This window comes from Podarcis filfolensis (genome assembly GCF_964270895.1).
Source record: "Podarcis filfolensis genome assembly, chromosome: 17".
Classification (NCBI taxonomy): Eukaryota; Metazoa; Chordata; class Lepidosauria; order Squamata; family Lacertidae; genus Podarcis; species Podarcis filfolensis.
In genome coordinates, this window is record NC_139621.1 from 34782994 (window position 1) to 34790069 (window position 7076).

Genomic DNA, 7076 nt, shown 5'->3' on the forward strand with positions numbered 1-7076 from the left:
CAGCCCTGTACAGTGATACCTCGGGTTACATATGCTTCAGGTTACAGACGCTTCAGGTTACAGACTCCGCTAACCCAGAAAGAGCAGAGACATCACCTTGCCAACAAAGGTCCGTATAGTTAAAGCTATGGTTTTCCCAGTAGTGATGTATGGAAGTGAGAGCTGGACCATAAAGAAGGCTGATCGCCGAAGAATTGATGCTTTTGAATTATGGTGCTGGAGGAGACTCGAGAGTCCCATAGACTGCAAGAAGATCAAACCTATCCATTCTTAAGAAAATCAGCCCTGAGTGCTCACTGGAAGGACAGATCGTGAAGCTGAGGCTCCAATACTTTGGCCACCTCATGAGAAGAGAAGACTCCCTGGAAAAGACCCTGATGTTGGGAAAGATGGAGGACACAAGGAGAAGGGGACGACAGAGGGTGAGATGGTTGGACAGTGTTCTCGAAGCTACCAGCATGAGTTTGAACAAACTGTAGGAGGCAGTGGAAGACAGGAGTGCCTGGCGTGCTCTGGTCCATGGGGTCAAGAAGAGTCGGACACGACTAAACAACTAAACAACAACAACAACAACCCAGAAATAGTACCTCGGGTTAAGAACTTTGCTTCAGGATGAGAATAGAAATCATGCTCTGGCGGCACGGCAGCAGCAGGAGACCCCATTAGCTAAACCGGTGCTTCAGGTTAAGAACAGTTTCAGGTTAAGAACAGACCTCCGGAATGAATTAAGTTCTTAACCCGAGGTACCACTATATAGGGAAGGTTTTTTTAAAATGTTTAATGCTTTATGTTTCTATATATGTTGGAAGCCATCCAGAGTGGCTGGGGCAACTCGGTCAGATGGGTACGGTATAAATATTATTATTGCTGCTGCTGTTGTTGTTGTTGAATAGGACGTCCCTATTTTCATCTGAGAAATGTTGTGGGGTATGCTTCATCCAATGGAGTGGATAGCAACCCTGACTCTGGGAGCAACTCCTAAGCTCTCCTTTGCTGCTCAGCTTCCCTGTGACATCATCCCCCCAGCTTTTGTGACATCATCACTGCCCATCCAACTGTTGCCTGGGGCTTCATCACTGCCACAAAATCCCTTACCTGTTTGAGCATCTAACATGCAGCTTCGCAGAGGCCTGGAAAATCCCAGCCAGCAGGATAGGAGGAGAGAGCACACAGATCTGCAAGATGCCAAATTCACAAAGCCGGCAGCTGAAAGGGAACAAGAAGGGCGGGAGCAAAAGAATCTGGGCTACTTGCAACTTTTGCCCCCCAAGCGTCATCCAAGTAACCTCATGCAGAGTGGCTAGGGCAACCTAGTCAGATGGGTGATGTGTTGTTGTTGTTGTTGTTGTTGTTGTTGTTGTTGAATAGGACGTCCCTATTTTCATCAGAGAAATGTTGGACGGTATGCAGTTATCATTCTTTGGCAATGACAAACTGCTTCCATTTTTGAGATTGTAGCTTCATATAAGGAGCACCCAGGGCTTTGAAGCCCTCTCCCTTAGCAGTAAAATGGAACAACAAACCGACTCATTTTTAATGAAAAATGGTAATAACATCCCAACAAAAGAATGCTTAGGTCATTCGGCTCAAGTATAAATAATTATCATCATTATTGTGCGGCCGCATCCCACCCCCACCTCCCGTTGCACCTGGGAGCTCTAGCCAAAGAGGGATTTAATTAAATCCTCATGCCAGATTGACAGATGAATGGAGCGATCGCTGCTTTATGAATGGCTGGCCAGAAGGCCAGGAGCCAAGCCTCATGAATAGAGCTTTTCACTTGGTGACCTGTAGCTTTAACGCCGGGTGCCACGCAGAGGAGGCCAGGAGGAGGAGGACTCGACTGCTGGGCTTTGCGGTAAGCAGATGTAGGGCACTGCCCTGATAACGGACAGATTACATAATCTGGCAAATACGCAAACGTCCAGAAGCCCATATGCTCTCCATTGTCCTGCTGAGGTTTATCCGTGTTTTATGGATGCTGGACAGGAAAGGATTGTCAGATAAGGGACTTGCCTGCTCTATGTCTGCTGCAAAAGATACTTTGAGTGGAATGTTAATTTGCTGAAGAAATAGTCCAAAAGAATGGTGGGGGGAGGGGGGAATAAAAATGGGCAAAAAATGTAATTGGTTATTTTGATTGATAATTTGTTCTGTTGAAATTGTTTAATAAAATATTTATTTTTTAAAAAGCATGGTATATACACAGTGCCTGGGACCTAGAATTCCACTCTGCATCTTGAAAACAAATGGGCATGCCAGGAGGATGCAGACCTCTCTTGCAGGGACCTAGGAATTATGTCGTATTTCATGTCATGGAGGCCACTTCGAAAAAATAGGTCTCTTCGAATATATCTTCTTCTCCTTCGCTGTTGCTGTCCAATCCAGCTGCTGCCAAATGAATGGGGAGTAAAGGTTCTGGTGAGGTGAGATCTGAAAAAGTAAAAAAAGTAAAAAAGGTAAAAAGTAAAGGACCCCTGGACGGTTAAGTCCAGTCAAAGGCGACTGGGGTTGCAGTGCTCATCTTGCTTTCAGGCTGAGGGAGCCAGCGTTTGTCCACAGACAGCTTTCCAGATCATGTGGCCAGCACAACTAAACTGCTTCTGATGCACGGAACGCCGTGGTGGAAGCCAGAGCACACAGAAACGGCGTTTACCTTCCCGCCACAGTGGTACCTATTGATCTACTTGCACTGGTGTGCTTTCGAACTGCTAGGTTGGCAGGAGCTGGGACAGAGCAATGGGAGCTCACCCCGAAGCAGGGATTCGAACTGCCAGCCTTCTGATCTGCAAGCCCAAGAGGCTCAGTGGATTAGACCACAGCACCACCCTCATTCCCTATGAAAAAAGTAACACCTGTGGGAAATGGAAGAAGCCATACCAGACAGCAGGCGTGACCTGGAAGCTGTTTTTAAGAGGTCAGCCTTTTGCCACACGAGCTATCTGGCCTATTAATGTTCAGAACGTTCTTTGCTGATTAGGAGCACAGAAATATCATATCATATCATATATCATATCATACAAGATAGCCAAAGCCCAGTGGTATGGAGTGGTGCCTTGTATTAAGGCAGACCATTGGTCAGTCTAGTTCAGTACTGTTTGAAGCTGCTTTGAGGTATAAGCAGTATATTAATTAATTAATTAATTAATTAATTAATTAATATAATCAACAAAAAGGGGCAAAGCCATAAGGAGCACCATTTGAACTTCCTATGATTTCTACCACTCTCAACAGCGAGTAGGGTTCCCCTTATCCCTGGCCTTTCTCCCAACTGTTTCTCATGCACCTGCCTAGTCTCCTTCTTAACCTTTCACCAGCAGTTGTCCAGGTCTAACCTCATGGTTTCCATCCCTGGGTGTGTGTACGATGGCCAAGGTGCAATATTCTGCTAGCATCTCCTCGGTCCTAATGCCTGTTGATTTCTCCCAGGCCTCAGAAATAACTTTCACCTGTCTCCCTTCCATATCACAGGTTGACATCCCCTTTCAATGGGAATTGCAGTAGCATTATTCAAGCTAAATTTGCCCCCTCATAGGTGCAATTGCATGATTTCCTGGCTGTAGGCTAAGGTGACTGAATGCCACAGTCCATGCAAGTTGAAAGGACGGTGATTTGACTACTGTAGGGACCTTGGATGACACTGTGGCTACACTTGCCCTGCTGTGAAGCCAGATTTAATTCTGGATGGAGGCTGTGATATAATTTATCAAACTGGTGTCTCCAAGGAAACCTAAGGGTCATTAGGCAGGAGCAGTCCATCAATCGCTTTTCAGGTGGCTCATGTGATGTTGACAGCTCTGGCTATAGCTTGATGTTGCTATTTCCTCCTTCCTGCCTTGCTAACCAAACCATTCGTATGAGAGCCTTCTCCAGTATGACTTCAGTGGTGCAAATACTGCTGCATTGTGTCTTCTTCGTGCACTATTCCGTCAGAAGCTGCAGACAACATGCAATAAGCAGATCAGAATACAGTTATCCACTCCACCAAAAGCGTAACATGTATTTATTTATTTTTAATTTCCCTATTTGTCCTTATATTCTGAAGCAATATTTCTAATTTGATTTAATATTTTCCAATTTGATTTGAATTAATTTTATAATGAAATGATTTTAGAACGTTGTACTATTTTATTGTTGTTAGCCGCCCTGAGCCCGGCTTCGGCTGGGGAGGGCAGGATATAAATAAAATTTATTATTATTATTATTATTATTATTATTATTATTATTATTAATGTCAAAACAAACACCAATGGAAATAAGGGACAACCTTATCTTGTTTCTTTTTCTATTTGACATTCGTCTGCAAGAATATTATTTACTAAAAATTTTGCTGATTGGTCAGTATAGATCGCTTTAATTCCAGCCAGAAAAGAATTACTTATTTCCATTTTCTCTAATACCTTAATCAGAAATGACCAAGAAATATTATCAAAAGCTTTCTCTGCATCTAAAAAGATTAATGCGGCCCATTACATGTGTTAAATTTTAAGATGCATCCACATTTTAGGGTAAAATGCATATTTTATTTTTAAATACATACCGAAATAGTGTGAATTTTGTGCATTTAAAAAAAATGCACAGATGGGTGTGGAAACAGAGCAGCATTGAATTAAAAATAGACACATGCAACACTGATGTGCAGGGCCATCTTAAGTATATCCGGTGCCATGGTGCAAAGATCCCTCCAGCACCCCCCACCCCATTTCCCAGAGTTGTCGACCTTTTCCCAAACCTCTGCTGCATGCCTGCCAGCCATATGGTTGACGGGGCACAGCTGGTGGGCATGCAGGGAAAGGGGAGACTGCCAGCAAAGCCGCACAGCTCTCCCACTCACTGGGGCGCCCCCGACAGGCCAGTGCCCTGGCACAATGAGCCAGTAAGCCCAATAGAAAAGACGGCTCTGCTGATGTGGACCAGAAATAGACAGGTACTCTCTTTTCAAAATTGGCTTTTGCTCCAGCTCCCAGGAGATATGAGATTGCCAGCTCCTCCCACCTTCCCCTGGCTTCCAAAGTTACTGGTAGTGGCCCAGGAAAGAGACACCACTCCCAAGTCATGGAGGGAGAGGGCCTGGGTGGAAAGAAAGGTCTGGTGTTACTCCTTGCAAAATCTTCCGTGTCTCATGAAAAGGAAATACCCAGTGACGAAGTTTGAGATGCTTGCTTCCTAAGTATTTTGCAGAATAGCTAAGAATTTATTCATGGGAAATTGTTGATGGGAAATGCATCCAAAAACTTAGATTTCATTTCCCCGAGAGCCCCAGATGTGAGAGTAAATGATTACACACCAAGACAGTACTGTGATCTATGCAAAAGGAAAAGGAAGGAGGGAAAATGTAAATTTGTAATGGGTACAGGAAGGTGAATTTAGCCAAGAGGAAGCTGTATTTATGATGGGCTGGAGGGAAAAATAGGCCGCCTGATTTGTGGTAATTTATAAATCTGTGATTTATTTCTCTTTTCACTGGCATGTGCTGTATGGCGCTGGAACTTACAGGGTAAGGAAGAAGAGCCAGAAGCGTAAAGAAGCAAAAGCATTCAGAAGTGGAGAATGCATAATGCCTGGCAAGAGCATATATTTCTCTAGTGACAAAGTCAGCAAAAATCCTTTAGGCCAATGGTGGAGCTGGGGAACAGCTATTAATCAGGGTGGAGTTAGTCTATTATCCAGAAGAAAAGGACATTATTGAGGAGATCTGGCCCCCTTCCACATCTGAGTGAAATTCATATAGCCTCATAACCTGATTGTTGAAGAGAAAATTGGCCATCGACGCCAACTGGCAGCCTTATTAGTTTGGAAGATGGAGCTGTGATCATATTACACCTGGATTGGTCACCCTTGGCTTCAGCTGAACATATTTTTGTGGCGGTTCTTTCTCTAGTTGTGTCATAATGGGAGGTGTAAATCAGGACACATAACCTCTTCTTACTGTCTTAGAGCAATGTCCCTCCACTAATTGGACCCACCATCTCTCAGATGCATTGCTACATAGTGGAATAATAGGTGGGAAATTGGAGGCGGTTTTTAAAATCTCCAGAACCGTATCCTATTTAGGCCTCCTGAACAAAATGATAATAATTAAATGAACAGTCTCTTTCTGGCGCGAAAATAAATTGAGGTTTTCAAGGTATTTTACACCTCGTTTCACTTTTATGTCTAGCTGAGCTGATGAGTTACTTCCAAGACGGCATGACATTCCTTGGTATTGCTCATTGCAGGCATTTTTTAAGGTATTGGAACAGAAAATGGACCTGCTCTGAGGTTCATCCTGACCAGCACACACGCACTTGGGTGTGTTTACTTAGAAGTAAATCTCAGTGAGTTCAGTGAGGTTTACTCACATGAGATTTGAGCCTAAGGATGGGAAGAGGGTGTGATGAGAAATGGAACAACAAAAGAACTGTTTCAGACAACTGTTTGGGCAGGCTCTCTAGTCTCAAGCAAGAAGGTACACCTGGAAACAGGTAGTGGTATCAAGTAGCTGGTAAGTGGCAATCTTAAGAAGCTGCATAACAAGGCTTAGCAAGGTCAGAGATGGAAGCCAGCTCCTTAGTACCAAGGACAGCTACAGAGCAGCACATGTTGTTGTTTAGTCATTTAGTCGTGTCCGACTCTTCGTGACCCCATGGACCAGAGCATGCCAGGCCCTCCTGTCTCCCACTGCCTCCCGCAGTTTGGTCAAACTCATGCTGGTAGCTTCGAGAACACTGTCCAACCATCTCGTCCTCTGTCGTCCCCTTCTCCTTGTGCGGAGGGCAACATCAGGGTCTTTTCCATGGAGTCTTCTCTTCTCATGAGGTGGCCAAAGTCCTGGAGTCTCAGCTTCAGGATCTGTCCTTCCAGTGAGCACTCAGGGCTGATTTCCTTCAGAATGGAGAGGTTTGATCTTCTTGCAGTCCATGGGACTCTCAAGAGTCTCCTCCAGCACCATATTTCAAAAGCGTCCATTCTTCGGCAATCAGCCTTCTTTATGGTCCAGCTCTCACTTCCATACATCACTACTGGGAAAACCATAGCTTTAACTATACAGACCTTTGTTGGCAAGGTGATGTCTCTGCTTTTTAAGATGCTGTCTA

The 7076-nt window shown here is 44.4% G+C and overlaps 1 long non-coding RNA gene across 2 annotated transcripts; it reads left to right on the forward strand.

Moving 5' to 3' along the window:
* The first annotated feature begins 1070 nt into the window (after positions 1–1070).
* On the forward strand, positions 1071–6130 carry LOC310753090. Of its 2 annotated transcripts, none has more exons than XR_014543170.1 (2): positions 1071–1322; positions 5497–6130. It is a non-coding gene; the product is annotated as an uncharacterized lncRNA (long non-coding RNA). The 2 variants fall into 2 exon arrangements; XR_014543171.1 differs by lacking the exon at positions 1071–1322 and adding an exon at positions 2951–3999.
* Positions 6131–7076: the final 946 nt, after the last annotated feature.